Raw genomic sequence first — 13,290 nt, forward strand, 5'->3', positions numbered from 1 at the left:
CGTGTGACATCTGCTCTGACCCACAGTGGTCAGACCCACAGTTCTGGGTCCCAGGTAACCTGGGCCATCAACTCTTCTGCATCCTTCCTTGCAAGATTTGTTTGCAGGCATTCTTGTCTCTATTTTATCATAGACAGATGGATGTTTATGGAAGGTTTCAGATCTGCACTGTTTCTTCTTCCTTAAGTTTTATGAATATCTGCAGCTTTTTAATTGACAAGTGGGATGTTGTAAACAACCTGTATTTTATGCATGTATGAAATGCAGTCATGAGTTTTATGGTAGTGATTGATGGCCTTGAAAAGTTGAGCAGAGAGGGCTAGGAGATTTGCGACTTGGCAAGAATGGATGGCTTCTTTGTGATACTTGGTATCTTTGCAGTATGCTTTGTATCTCAAAAGTGTTCTGTAAAAGTCAAGTTTGTGGCTGCTCCTCAACAACCCCTAAGTTGCTAGTGAACACAGCAGCAGCCCCAGCTTTCAAAGGAGGGCCTTCTAAGTGTGCTGTCAAACAGCACAGATTTTAAGTCTCCTTTGGCACATTTTATCATATGATTATTGTTCTCTTTGGCTTTCTTTAGAAGGCTACATAACCACCAAATTTTTCCTGAGTGCTATGGACATGACGTGCCTAAGGGAAGTCCATAAGAACTCTAAAGCCTTTGTCTATACCTTAGAGCGTGGTAAAGGTTCAGACCCAAAAGCATTAAGCATATTGAAATTCCACAAAGGGTCAGATGTAGGTTAACTTTTGCAGTGACTGGCACTGGATTTAAATCACAGGATGGAAGTTCATCTATTTTCACATATAGTTCATAAGCTCTGTATCTGAGAATCTGATCACGGGGCTGGTCATATAACCAAGTGTATAGCTGCTTAGAATGAGAGCTGGTTGGAAATACCTGGAAGTTCCAGTTTTGGCAAGTACAGATGCAGGACAGAGTGACTAGGGTATTTCCATCTGCTGTTGAGCAAGCCCTGGACAGCTCCCTGCTCCATCTCTCTTTCCCTCTTCTCTTTTTAAAAGAATTCCTGAAGACAATCACATACTGAAACCTGAGAACCAAGTCCATCTAAAGACACCAGGATTACTGTGACCGCATCTTAAATTCCCAAGTGGGCTTTCTGTGTCACCAGATACGCTGAAATACAAGAAGCGTGATGGAATCACACTGCAAACCTCTCGGCTTCTTGTGATTTTGGAAGGGGCTGGAGGTGTTACGTGGTTGGGTTTTTCAAACCTGTCCTTTGTTAGAACTATTTATTTTTCGATGGATTTTGTGGCCTGAGGTCAGTCTATTTCTTAAGCTTTAGAGAGAGAGCCTACAAGCATTGTGGTTATGCGCTTCTCATGTAAATTGTGTTGTCCTACTATTCAAGAGACTCTTCATACACGTTTTAATGTATTTCAATAGAGAGGGAGGCAAATCTGAATTCACTCACCTCAGGGTAACAAAGGAGATGTATTTAGAATGGCAGAGTGGGTACCACTAATACAGCAGTTGGATGTCAACATCACATTCTCCTCCCAGCTGAAGTATAACAAACTTGACATTTTTCCCTGAATTACTTTCCAACATGTACACCAGCAACCATTCTTTTTCATAGATCCTAGTTGTGCAGCGCAGACTGCTTTTAGAGTGCTTTTGCTGGGGAAAAAATGTAGAATATAATTGCCTCCTCTAAAAATACTTCTATTCTACAGCAAAGCCTATTGCTTTGTCAGAGAACTTCACTAATTTTAAGGGGATATGTGCTGAACTGCAGGTGGTCTTTTGTTTGCCATTGTTCATAAGCATTGTCTTTGCAAAGGAGGTTTAGTTACTGTTAAGATGCTCTAGTTTTCTTTCAGTACAGTTGAAAATAGATAGGAGTACAAGTGTACCTTTATGACTGGATAAATGAAAACCATCCTCACTATTCCACTGAAATCCTGTCTTTAGCCAAGTACCTATTTGGCAACTTTGGGATGTAAATGACTGCAGATTAAAGATATTAGGTCCTAGTGCCCTTTTCATTCCATTAAGAGCGAACATGTGTATAATTATAAAAGCAAATGTGCAGAAGGCAATCATGTAAATACCAATAAAGGTTTCTTAGTAGCAAAGCTGATTTCATGTAAATAACTCATCTTAATCTGTTTTAATTAAAAAAGTCTAATTACAGAGAGCAGCTTACGTTGATCAGCATGCTCAGATGAATGCTGGTATATGTCAGCTAGAAAGAAATAAATAAGAGGGAAATAACCTATATAAAGAAATCCAAAAATAGCGTTGGATAACAAGAGTTGAGTTCGAACACTGGCACTGAATACGTATTGCTGGATTCATCCCAGGCAGTTAGAAAGTGAAGGCCAGCTGAAAATACTAATTAAAAGAAGAAAAAATGGGGAAAAAAGACAAAATCGACATATGGTAGCGTAGAAGGAATTCTGAATGCAAGAGTGTGGGAGTGACTGCAGTCAGATCACATCATGTATGCCTTGTCCTTTTGTGTGGGAAAGTTGTCCACCAAGCATGGCAAGGAGTAAGTCCCTCCCTCCCCAAATGCATCCTTCATGGACTCGCGTACCTTTCACTACTGAGGGCGTAAAGCAAAGGCTTAGTCTGGGTAACACAGATTTTCAAATATCTAAAAGAAAAAAACCAGTGAACTAGGAGTAAATGGTGTTTTGATGGTTATCTAGAAAATAACGGAAGAACTGCAGTTTCCCACTGCACGAAGACAACAATAAAATGTTTCAAAACAGAACTTCAAAGCAAAGTGGACTAAATACTAATCAAGCAAATTCTCTAATTTCTCCTCTTCACATAATAATTCTAATATTATAAAAATACTTTGAAAATCAAAGATTAATAGAACCATCATTAGTAAGGAAAAACAAGCCTCAATGAATAGACCGAGGCAGGGAATTTTTTCCCGCAAGGTGGATTAAAGCCCACTTAAAACCAGGTAAGAACTGGCTTTTTGATTTCAAATGGCATGGTTTTCTCCTGCTGTCCTTTGAAGACAAGATTTAGGTGATCACGTTGTTCGTCTCCTGCTCCAGTAAACTTTTGACCTTTTAAGCGGTTTTAAGCTGAATTTGATAAAGCATTAGAGATCTTAAAGCCTCTATCATGTTCTTAAGAAAATAGTATGAAACAAGGATAGCAAGGAAGGACGAAGATGATGGTGAGCTGTGAATTTGGTACCATTGTGAAGCATGAGGGAAACTACCAATGCTGTCCTGTGACTACAGCCCTTTTTTTACTATGCACACTGCAAAGGGAAGTTGAAAATAAAACAATGTATTCCAAAATGACACTAAAGCCATGTGTATTTACGGTGTAACTGTCACAACATATTTAAGAAGTTCGATCTGGTTTTGGGGTGGCACTTGTTGATATTAGGTCATTTCAACAGAAATGTGGAACAGATCTTAGAAGCGGAAAGCTTCTCAGTCCACCTCTAACAACCCTCAGGAATGAAGGGGTATAGAGTTTCATGTACATATTCCTGCTTTATTTTGGTTCAAACCAGGCATTTTCCCAAAACATCTTGAGTCCCCTACCTTTCTAGGCTGTCTCATTGGCACCAATGAGCATTTAATTGTTCACTGGGGGGTACAACAATTTCAACAGTGGAATGCAAACTGTAGATCCATGGGTACAGCATTACAGGGAAGATGTAGATGAGTCAGTCTGAAATTGTGGAGGACCCCACACCAGAGCAGGGGGATGCCTAAAGAAGGCTGTGACCCCATGCTGGAGCAGGGGAGGAGTGTGAGGAGTCCTCCCTGTGAGGAGGAAGGAGCAACAGAGCTAGTGTGTGATCAATTGCCCACAACCCCCATTCCCCATCTCCCTGCACCACTGCAGGGGAGGACATGGAGAATTCATGAGTGAAGCTGAGTCCAGGAAGAAGGGAGGGGTGAGGGGAAAATGCTTTAACACTTGGTTTTATTTCTCATTACCCTACTCTGATTTGGTTGGTAATTTAAGTTAAATTAATTTCCCCAAGTTGAGTCTGTTCTGCCCATGACAGTCATTGGTGAATGATCTCTCTCTGTCCTTATTTTGATCAATGAGCCTTCTGTTACATTTTCTCTCCCCTGACCAGTTGAGGAAGGGAGTGATAAAGCAGCTTTGGTGGGCACCTGGTGTTCAGTCAAGGTCAGTCCACCACACTCTAGGAGGCCATAGCTGCAGCTGTGTTGCTCAGATTTTATAAGTTAGATTGGAAAAATATAAAGGAGCTTTCAATCAGGCCACTCCTCCAGTGACAGAAGATGGAACAGGTTACTTAGCCCCAGACTGTATTCTCTTCAGCCATGCATCATCCCGCTAATTTTCCACAAAAAACCCAACTGATTTAAATGTGATTTGGGAGGTAGAAGGATGTTCGGCAGCGTGATTGCTCTCACAGAGCTCAGGAGCTGTGGGAAAACATACACCTTGTTAAACATGTTACAGATTTACTCTCTTTTGTGGTTATGGCACTACCAGTGGCACCAAGAAGCTGTGGCTTCCGATTTCAGGCAATTCTTCCCTTTTAAGACGTAGCCCTTCTGTTTCCCAAGCAGGTTCTGCTGCATTGAGATTTGTATTTGTGGTCAAGTGTGCGTGATCCCTCCATCCACGGGAAGAAAAAGGGAAGCTTTCTTATAATACCTGTGAATCTGAGAGCCAGTTCAGTGGGAGAGATTGAGATTTACGCTCCACTGTGTAGTATGATCAATTGGTTTTCTCTCTGAAAATGAAGCCACACAAAAGCACAGCAGTGTAGTTGTATGTTTCATAGTTTTGCTTTAGTTTTGGCAAAATCCTATTTACAGCAAGCAATGGATTGAAAAGAGTATTAGAGGAGATCAGCACCTTCAGTGCTTACTGGTGGACTGGCCTCCTGATTGATGGATAGAGTACAAGTCTTCATTAAAGGTTCAATAAGGAGGTCTGAAATGGATGCCTTCACCTCCATGGTACCTGTTGGTATGCTCAGCTGGAAAAATAACATATGGCTTCCTATTCTAGAAAGCATACAAAGCATACATGTGCCCCAGACGTTAGCTACAACACTTTGTTTATGCAGCTGATGTTTATGCACACTCGTGTCTTTAAAGGTATCATCTGGAGAGTAAACACAGTTTGCCACCTAAATTTTTAGGTAGCAGTGCTACCCTAAAATTCTGGACGTAACAGGCTTTGCATTTGGGGGAGAGGTCTTGCTCAAGGACAGGCAGGGTTATGGATAATATTTTATCTTGCTAGCAGAGTTTTTGCATCAACCTTGCCTTGAATTCTTCGTAAGAAATGTTATGTCTTCCTAAAAGTCTTGAGTTAGCAGGTCAGTGTGTTGTCAGCATAAACGTGTTGTGGGTCTCGGTGAAACGAGTCTTTTGACTACGAGTATCAGCTCTTAAAATAGCATCATTGTCATTCCCTAGGAGGGGAAAAATAACAGCTGACTCTCAAGAAAAAAAAAGCCATCAGCATGTTCTGCAAATATAGATGAGATGTCCAGTATAATAACCATAAACATCCTGTGCAAATACAGGGTTGCAATCCTAGTAAAACAGTGTAAATGCTAAAACCCTACTCCAGATAAAAAAAAATCAATCTCAGTTTTTCCCTGTGAGTATACTGCTGTACTGAGTGTTGTCTCTAGGTACCTCCTACCTTTCAGAGCTAGCTTATGTGGGGAAAGGCAGATGAGCCATGTGCTTTGCCAGTAAGCAGCACACTATAGGCATTTGAAAACACTAAAGGTGGGATTTAGCTCATTCATCTGCGCCAGTTGTGGGTAAAAGGGCAGTTCTATTTTTGTTTTACAAATCATGCACCGCAGAGGCTGACAGTCACTTACCTGTCTAAAAGTCCTGATGTCATTCACTTTGTTCTCAAGAGTACACAAAGAGCAAACAGTGAGCAAAACACAGAGGGAAGTGTATTTAAGAGGGATGCCAGCATGGAGCCCAAGGACACTTCCAGAAGGTACCACTGTGCTTCAGTCACCAGCATTTTGTTGTAGCACATACACCGGTAAATAAATATCCCTAATGAAGCAGTACTTTATTGTTTGTGCAAAATCAGTGTTTCAGCAACTGGCAGACAGAGCAAAACATGTCAATATACCTCTGACACATACATTCCTCTACCCAAAGGGCTTATCAACCCCAGACATTAGAACCAGGCCAAGCAGTAAAGGGCTGTGTATCCAGTACTAGTCCCTCAAACTTCTGAGTAGGCTTTCAATACAATTTGGCTTAGTCTCCTATTCTCTCTGAGGCCTCACAGACCTTAGCAAGTCTATGTACATCTCCTTCCTTAGCAGCTGATCGCAGACTGCAACTCTTTCCTCACTGATGCAATGAAGCTGTCTGTTCACTGCAACTTATCCTACAGGACCACCAGACAAATGGATCTTTTCCTGAAATCCTGGTCCCTATTTATGTCTTCCCACTGGACAACTTTTATGTCTACATCTTAGGATGCACAGGCTTCACCCAACTCAGACTGTATCTTTCTGTTGCCCTGAAATTGTAAGAAGCCTGTAGTGTAGGCATGACACACTGTCCATTTTACCAGTACAGAGCAGCACTGCTTTCCTCTGTTCAAAATATATGACATGGTTTAGTGTGGGCTGTCCCTGCCCATGGCAGCGGGGTTGGAACTAGATGATCTTAAGGTCCTTTCCAACCCTAACTATTCTGTGATTCTATATTGAGCTGAAGCTTTAAGGAGTCTTTAGGCAAGCAGATCAAGACAAATAAAACTTGTCATCAGGATGTTCCATGGATGACTTCCAGGTATACTAGTAACAAAAAATACATGTTGAACTTCCAAAAACAACCTCTTATGAAAGACAGATTTCTTGAATTTCCATTCAAACCAGAAAATGCCACTTTAGTGCATCACCTATGCAGCTTCCTCCAACTTAGTACTGTGTTTGACAGTGTATATTCTTAACTCTTTTGCTTGTGGCTTTGTAGCAGCTGTGTGTGAACTTGTACGGCTGCATTCAGGATCATTCCAATGATGTTCCACAACCTAGGAACAGAAAGAAAGGGAAATGTTTTTCAGAAAATATCATCATATAATGTCATGAACTCTTGGAGATACAACTTCTGTTTCTTGTCATTGGAGGCACAGGGTGACTAGCATCCTGGCTCGTTGCTTGTTTTCTTCGCAAGTTAAAAAGCAATCCACTCTAAGCCCATGTTCTGAATGCTGTTGCTGAAATCTGAAGAAAGCAGTACTGTTTAGAGAGTAATATTGCCTTTAAACAGCGTGTAGTATGTAACACAATCACCTTAATGTTAGGTATGTTAAATATAAGGAAGAAATCTTGTTTTTATTAAATCACTTAAGTTCAACTGCAGTGCACACGTATGTATGTGTGTATATATTAAAAAATATGGCCTTTTCCTGATAGGCTTCCTCTATGATGAATCAACAGAACCAAGCACTTTGAGAATGTGATTATTCTGATCTAAGTCAAGAAGAGATGAATCATGCAATATAAATGCTGATTTCTCCCCATTGAAGAAGGGGTGTATATATATTCTTCAGAGAATGAAAATAGGGATGACATATTCAAGCGCAGATGTCTTCACTTGGACATGTACAGTTAAATAGACTCCTCCTCCCACATGCTGCAAAACCTAAAAACCCTCCAATCTATTCCTGTAGCCGTGAGTGCATATTTATAGGGTGCACAAGTGTTGTCAGGTTTGCAAATCTTTTAGCACAAGTATGAGCTCAATTTTAGTGTCAGGTCACTTATTTTGTAGTCTGAATGGGAATGACCCTCTCCTGAAAATCTGTCCTTCCCTGCAGATGCTGAGCCCTTCAGAAAACTTAATTGAACTGATACATCTAAGCCTGCATAGCTTGAGAAAAGCACAAAATACAAAGTGGTCAGAAGTACTACATAAAAGCTCATTTGACTGATTCCTATCGATTGTCGAAGATGCATCTGAACAACTATCTTAAACAAGAAACTGATCAATGCTAGGAAATAAATTAAGCAAGGATAACTCCAGGAGAACTTTGAAAACGACACAAAATAGTAAACAGGCATGTCTGGAAGAAATGTGACCCTTTCACAATACTAACAGCAACTTTAACAGAAACAGATGTGTTTGTGAAGTATTGTTCTTGCTCTTGATTATAAAGAGACTGATGATAAGAGAATGAATGTCTTGCTCAATAATAAAAGATCCTTGTGTTAACACGGATGGACAACTTTCTCAGCTCATTTTCAGAACTTCAGGAGAGTTTCAGCCACGTTCTCAATTGACCATTGTTATGCTATTAAAATCAATGACTTGTCACCAGTTGCTCTCTGGTGATACATTACTTTTGCTCCATCTCAGTAAAAAGGTTTGATTTCTCCTTGTTCAAAATCACCTCAGAAAGGCTATATAATTTATCTGTGTTTATTGCTTAAGCATTTTCCCTTTTTTCTTTGGAAAAGACATACTGGAAAAATGTCTCTCCTCTCAAACTGGTCCTTCACACCCATCCATAAATGTGTTCCAGTCTTAGGACATATTTTATATAGAGTCCTTTTTTAACTGGAGCATCTATCAAACACCAAAATAAAAATCAAAGGGCATGGGGAGAAGCAATGAATAAAACTGCAAAGGACTCACACCCAAGCTAACAGAGAGAGGCGGCAATATCAAGATAATGGTGGCCTGCATCTGAAAGTCAATGACTGCTTGAGATTGCTTATTCTTAACCTTTAACATTTATGTTTATTTTTCTTCCTGTTCTTAAAGAACTTGCCCATCTCAACACATCAAAAAGGCATTTTACATTCCTTGTGTTATAAATTTAGTCCAGATCTTTCTCTTCCCTCAGGATGCCTGCACTTCATAACGTGAAACAAATGAAGCATACCCCAGCACCCGTGAAATTCTGTTCTGATCTTCAGGCACAGGCTCAATTATTATTAAAATAGACTTGGTTATTAGACAAAGCACATAATATTTACACTTTTCTTTCTCCGATTTATATCGAAGCTTAAGGATATGCAAATATCAAAATGTCCCATCAGAAATGCTTTCCAAGTCATTTATTTACATAGCACTGATAAACTAATATTGAAAGTCATTTAAACATTCATTAGTATTGTATTCGGGGGGGGAGGGGGGGGTAGGGGTGTATTTGCTTATTAAAGGAAGCTTGGTGCCAGATTTGTATTTCTAGGTATAATAATCTATTGTCTAGATACATCCACATTAATGGCTACAGTACTCGCTTTCTCTGGGACAACAGCTCAGCTGTAACATTTGTTTATCTGACCAGTCATTTTTATTCTCATCTCGCACAGAACCTCCCGCTGTTCAAACAGCCGTTCTAAACCAGTCAGCTCATGTGAATCTGAACAAAGGTCTCTTAGGCACTCTATCAGTCTGTCATCATGGGTTTTGAGATGGTTTAGATATTCAACTTGGTAATATCAGGCACTGTGTTTCTACTGAGCGATCTTTGTTTCATTAGTTTCTTGCTTCCTCTTGATAGCAGCCAAAAGGTTGTCCTACATCTCTAAAGAAAATATGTCCAAGGAGGAAACCTGGAATTTTATTGTAGTCTATAATAATTAAATATTGAAAATCCTTACTCTTCATAAAAAGAATCAAAACGTGCTATTAAGATGCCAAGGGGACAGAGTCCGCTGTTGAAGTTAGAGTGGAAATCCTTCCTGTAACTTATCCCTTCTGCTTGGTCATTTTTCAGTTTATTAGAATTGAAAATATTTAAATAAAGCAGAAATATGGGGGAAAAACCCCATATATTTACTATAGTGACCAGGAATATTTTTCCCAGTAGATGTTCATGCTTCATTAATCAAATCTTTTTTATATCTCTCTAAAAGGTAGGGAACTTACTTTTCTTGTAACAGTTCAATGAACAGCTGCAGAATAATTATCTAGGTTAAATATCTATGATCTTCCTTTTAGTTTATATAAAGGTGGTACCTGTTACATGAATAAATCAGTGAACGTCTCTCCTTAGATTTTACTGGGAGTGAATCAGTCTGATTCAATCATACGTCTCATTTTAAGACGGACTTGCAGAATATCCCAGGAAGACATCGTCCATGTTCCCAGCAACTCTCTGCTCTATTCAGAAGCCCAAAGAGGGCTGACTGGAGCAGTGTGTGATTCATTACACTTTTGAGTAAAATGAAATACAGAATATATATTATATATATATTATTTGAACGTCTAATGGTTTTAAACAGTAATATACTCAACATTTGCAACAGATTTTTTCCCCCATTCCAAGAGAATGTCACATAACACATTCCTTCTGTTCTGATCCTTTTTCATACAAATGTGTTAGAGTACATAACAGATCTGTTACAGAGAGGAGTTACTAACTTAACTATTTGCCTAATGAACAATACCCCGAAACTTGTCAGAGCATTACTCACAATCTAGACAAATATAAATGTTTAAAATCATCAGCCTGTATTAGGAGCTTTGGGAGAATTCCGCTGTTTAAATCACACTTTTCCCCCTGTATTGAATGCAGGGAAAGTTGTTTCAGTATCAACTTAGAGACTGTGTTTGCTGCTTTCTTAGGTACTTCCTCCTACTGGTAATTTTTGTTTGTTTCTGATTTATCATCATCTATTTTAACGCTGTGATCAACACTGGCTTTGCTGACAGAAGATTCCATTTGGGTATGAATACTTTCATTTCATAATCTTGATTTATGACTTGCCTTTGATCCTATTCATTTTATCTTGTACTAGCTGTGAATTTGAGATAGAGCTCTAGGAATGTGCTAATGTGTCATCTTTTGCTACAGAAAGTTTTCTCCTCTGCATTTCCCTTTCATTCACTGTGAAATACATAGCCTACAGACTAAGACCGTTCACTCAGCCAACTAATGACAGCTAATGATGCTAATGCACACACTGAATATCCGTGTGTGCAAATAAAACCCTTCATTGCAATGGACATACTGGATTAAAATTTACAGGAATTTCCTAAACAGGAAGAAACAGAAAGACACTTTTCATGAGCCGTGTGCTTGCTGAGGGACACCATTAGCCAGTTTTCCTTGACTGGGAAAAAAACCCCAACATTTCTTAGAAGAATCTTGAGAACAAATTCACCCTAAAATCTCTGAATAATTGTGGGCGTTTTAAAAATATCTTTAGTATCAAAATGTACTCAAGACTGTCTGAAAAGAGTTTAAAATTTGGTCACCCCAAAGCTTTTTCCTATGTAATTGGGACAATCAATTACTAATAAATTACGAATATAAAAATCACCTGTTTTGCGTAGCCCTACTTATTACATCAGAATGTAAATGCAGTCAAAAGGAAGTGAACAGTTCCATTAAAAAGAAACCTGAATCTCTAGGCTGTGATTTAAAATACTGTTTATAGCCATATGACTGGCAGTAGGGGCAGAGGTGCCTTTCTAAACTCAGTCTTTTAAGAGTCAGTGCCACTGAGTTAGCCTTTCTTCAGTAGTCTTATTGCACGTTTTGTTTTTTCATTACTTGTTTGGATAAGCTTATAAGGCTTGTTACTTAGATAATAGTAAGACACTGAGTTGGGTTATAGCCATACATGTGAGATGGACTGTAAGATACACCAGCCCAGAGCTAGCAAGGTTCATATCATAATCAATTCATTAAATTCAGCTAAGTTTTTCAAAGTTGTTAAAACTATAAAATAATCTGGAAAAGCAAGGCAAAACAAAGAACAGAAAAGAAACATGGTGTCATTCATCTACAAATTAAGTATATTGGTAGTTTATAATCTGCTATGAAACATTTTATAGAAACAGAGGTCCTAGCGAAAGCTTTGCGTGGTAAGCAGATACACAATTAAGGGAAAACACTTTGTTACCGTAACAGTTTCCTATTGACCCTTTTATTGAACATAAGAATCTCAGAAGTACTGTATATTTCAGTGGTGTTTTACAGGGTTATGAAGTGGAGAGAAGAAGTGATACATAAAATCACTTTTCATATTTAGTCTGCGATACTATACATTCAGGTTCTGAAAAGCAGTTTTCATTTTTGTTATATTTAATGCCTTCTTTGCCTGTTTTGAAAGCCAGCAAATGTAAGGAAATAAAAATGGTATTTTTTTTACAGCTTTCTGGCTCTGTTACAGATTCATCCTTCACATGCAGACAATAAGCAAAATTTCCTGCTACTGGTCAGAAAACATACTGCAAATGTGACAGGCTTCTCTTGTTGCGCCCTAACAGGCCTGTTAATACAGTTACAGCCATGGCTGTAAGAAGGTAGCGGAGCACACAAACAGACCCAAAGCAGGGTTGGAAAAATCCTCACAGCAGCTTCTCTTTGCCGCTGTTGCCAGAACAACACTGTGTATGTCTTTTAACGTGCACCACTCATCACCATGCTGATGCACAACTCCGTATGCACGAAAAGCATGAAACTCTCTGGCTCCATACTCAATAACTACGCACTGTTGTCCAACCACTGGCAAAGAACAAGCATTTAAAAAAGCACAACAAATAGTCTTTCAGGGTTTGCCTTCTACTAAAGAGTCCAGCACTTTGCGACAGCCTTCTCTGAAGTCCAACAAAGTGCGCTTTTTGGGTCCCAGGTACAGAACATTAGACAAGCATTATGCACAGGGACTGTTTAACTGGGATAGCTTTTGTCTAGGTCTGACACAGATTTGCTTACCATGTGTTTGGCTGAAAAAAACCATATTATGTTTTTCAGTTGTCCCAGAGAAGCCTCGGGGGAGAGAAGAGACTTGTGCACGTTTGGACAGAACTTTCTGCAAGGAAGGGAACAAGGCTGATGGGATCTGACAATGCCCAGTGGGGACACGGTAAATTCACAGACAGACACAGAATCTGAGATTTAGTCACAGCATAAACAAAGACTCTGTCTTGAACCGTCCATCTTTCATTGCGACAGGTCCCCAGAGATGCTGCCCGTCACCTTTGTTAATCCCATGCAAAAGATCAGAGTTAGACAAGCAGATAGCTGATCATTCTGGCCACAAACCTTCAAGGTCTGTGCTGCGGTTGCTTCTCCAGCAAATCTATTTAGCTTTTTCTCAGATTCCTTTTATTGGCATTTAGTCCATTGCTCCTATCCACTGAATTATCCTTTTGCTCTTTCTTCTCCCCCCAGTTAAAGCAATCAGTAATACTCTGTGTTGGTTTTGAAGGGCATTAGGACATTTTTGCAGGCTGCACATTTTAGACATCTGGCTAATGCTAACCGCAAATGGACTGGGTGCAGGAGGGGATTTCTTTTTCCTGTTTTAGACTTATCCTTTTTTAATGAGG

At 39.5% G+C, this 13,290-nt stretch overlaps 1 long non-coding RNA gene across 2 annotated transcripts in view; it reads left to right on the forward strand.

The window, feature by feature from the left end:
* Window positions 1-13,003, forward strand: part of LOC134166393 (uncharacterized) — a 200,048-nt gene extending 187,045 nt beyond the window's left edge. For both annotated transcript variants that reach the window (XR_009965851.1, XR_009965852.1), the window contains exons 3-4: window positions 12,713-12,824; window positions 12,914-13,003. This is a non-coding gene — a long non-coding RNA (uncharacterized LOC134166393). The remainder of the gene's footprint in view (window positions 1-12,712; window positions 12,825-12,913) is intronic.
* Window positions 13,004-13,290: the final 287 nt, after the last annotated feature.

The sequence above is a fragment of the Pezoporus occidentalis genome, unplaced genomic scaffold (genome assembly GCF_034315485.1).
Source record: "Pezoporus occidentalis ecotype Australia unplaced genomic scaffold, CSIRO_AGI_Poc_V1 ctg26, whole genome shotgun sequence".
NCBI classification, from domain to species: domain Eukaryota; kingdom Metazoa; phylum Chordata; class Aves; order Psittaciformes; family Psittacidae; genus Pezoporus; species Pezoporus occidentalis.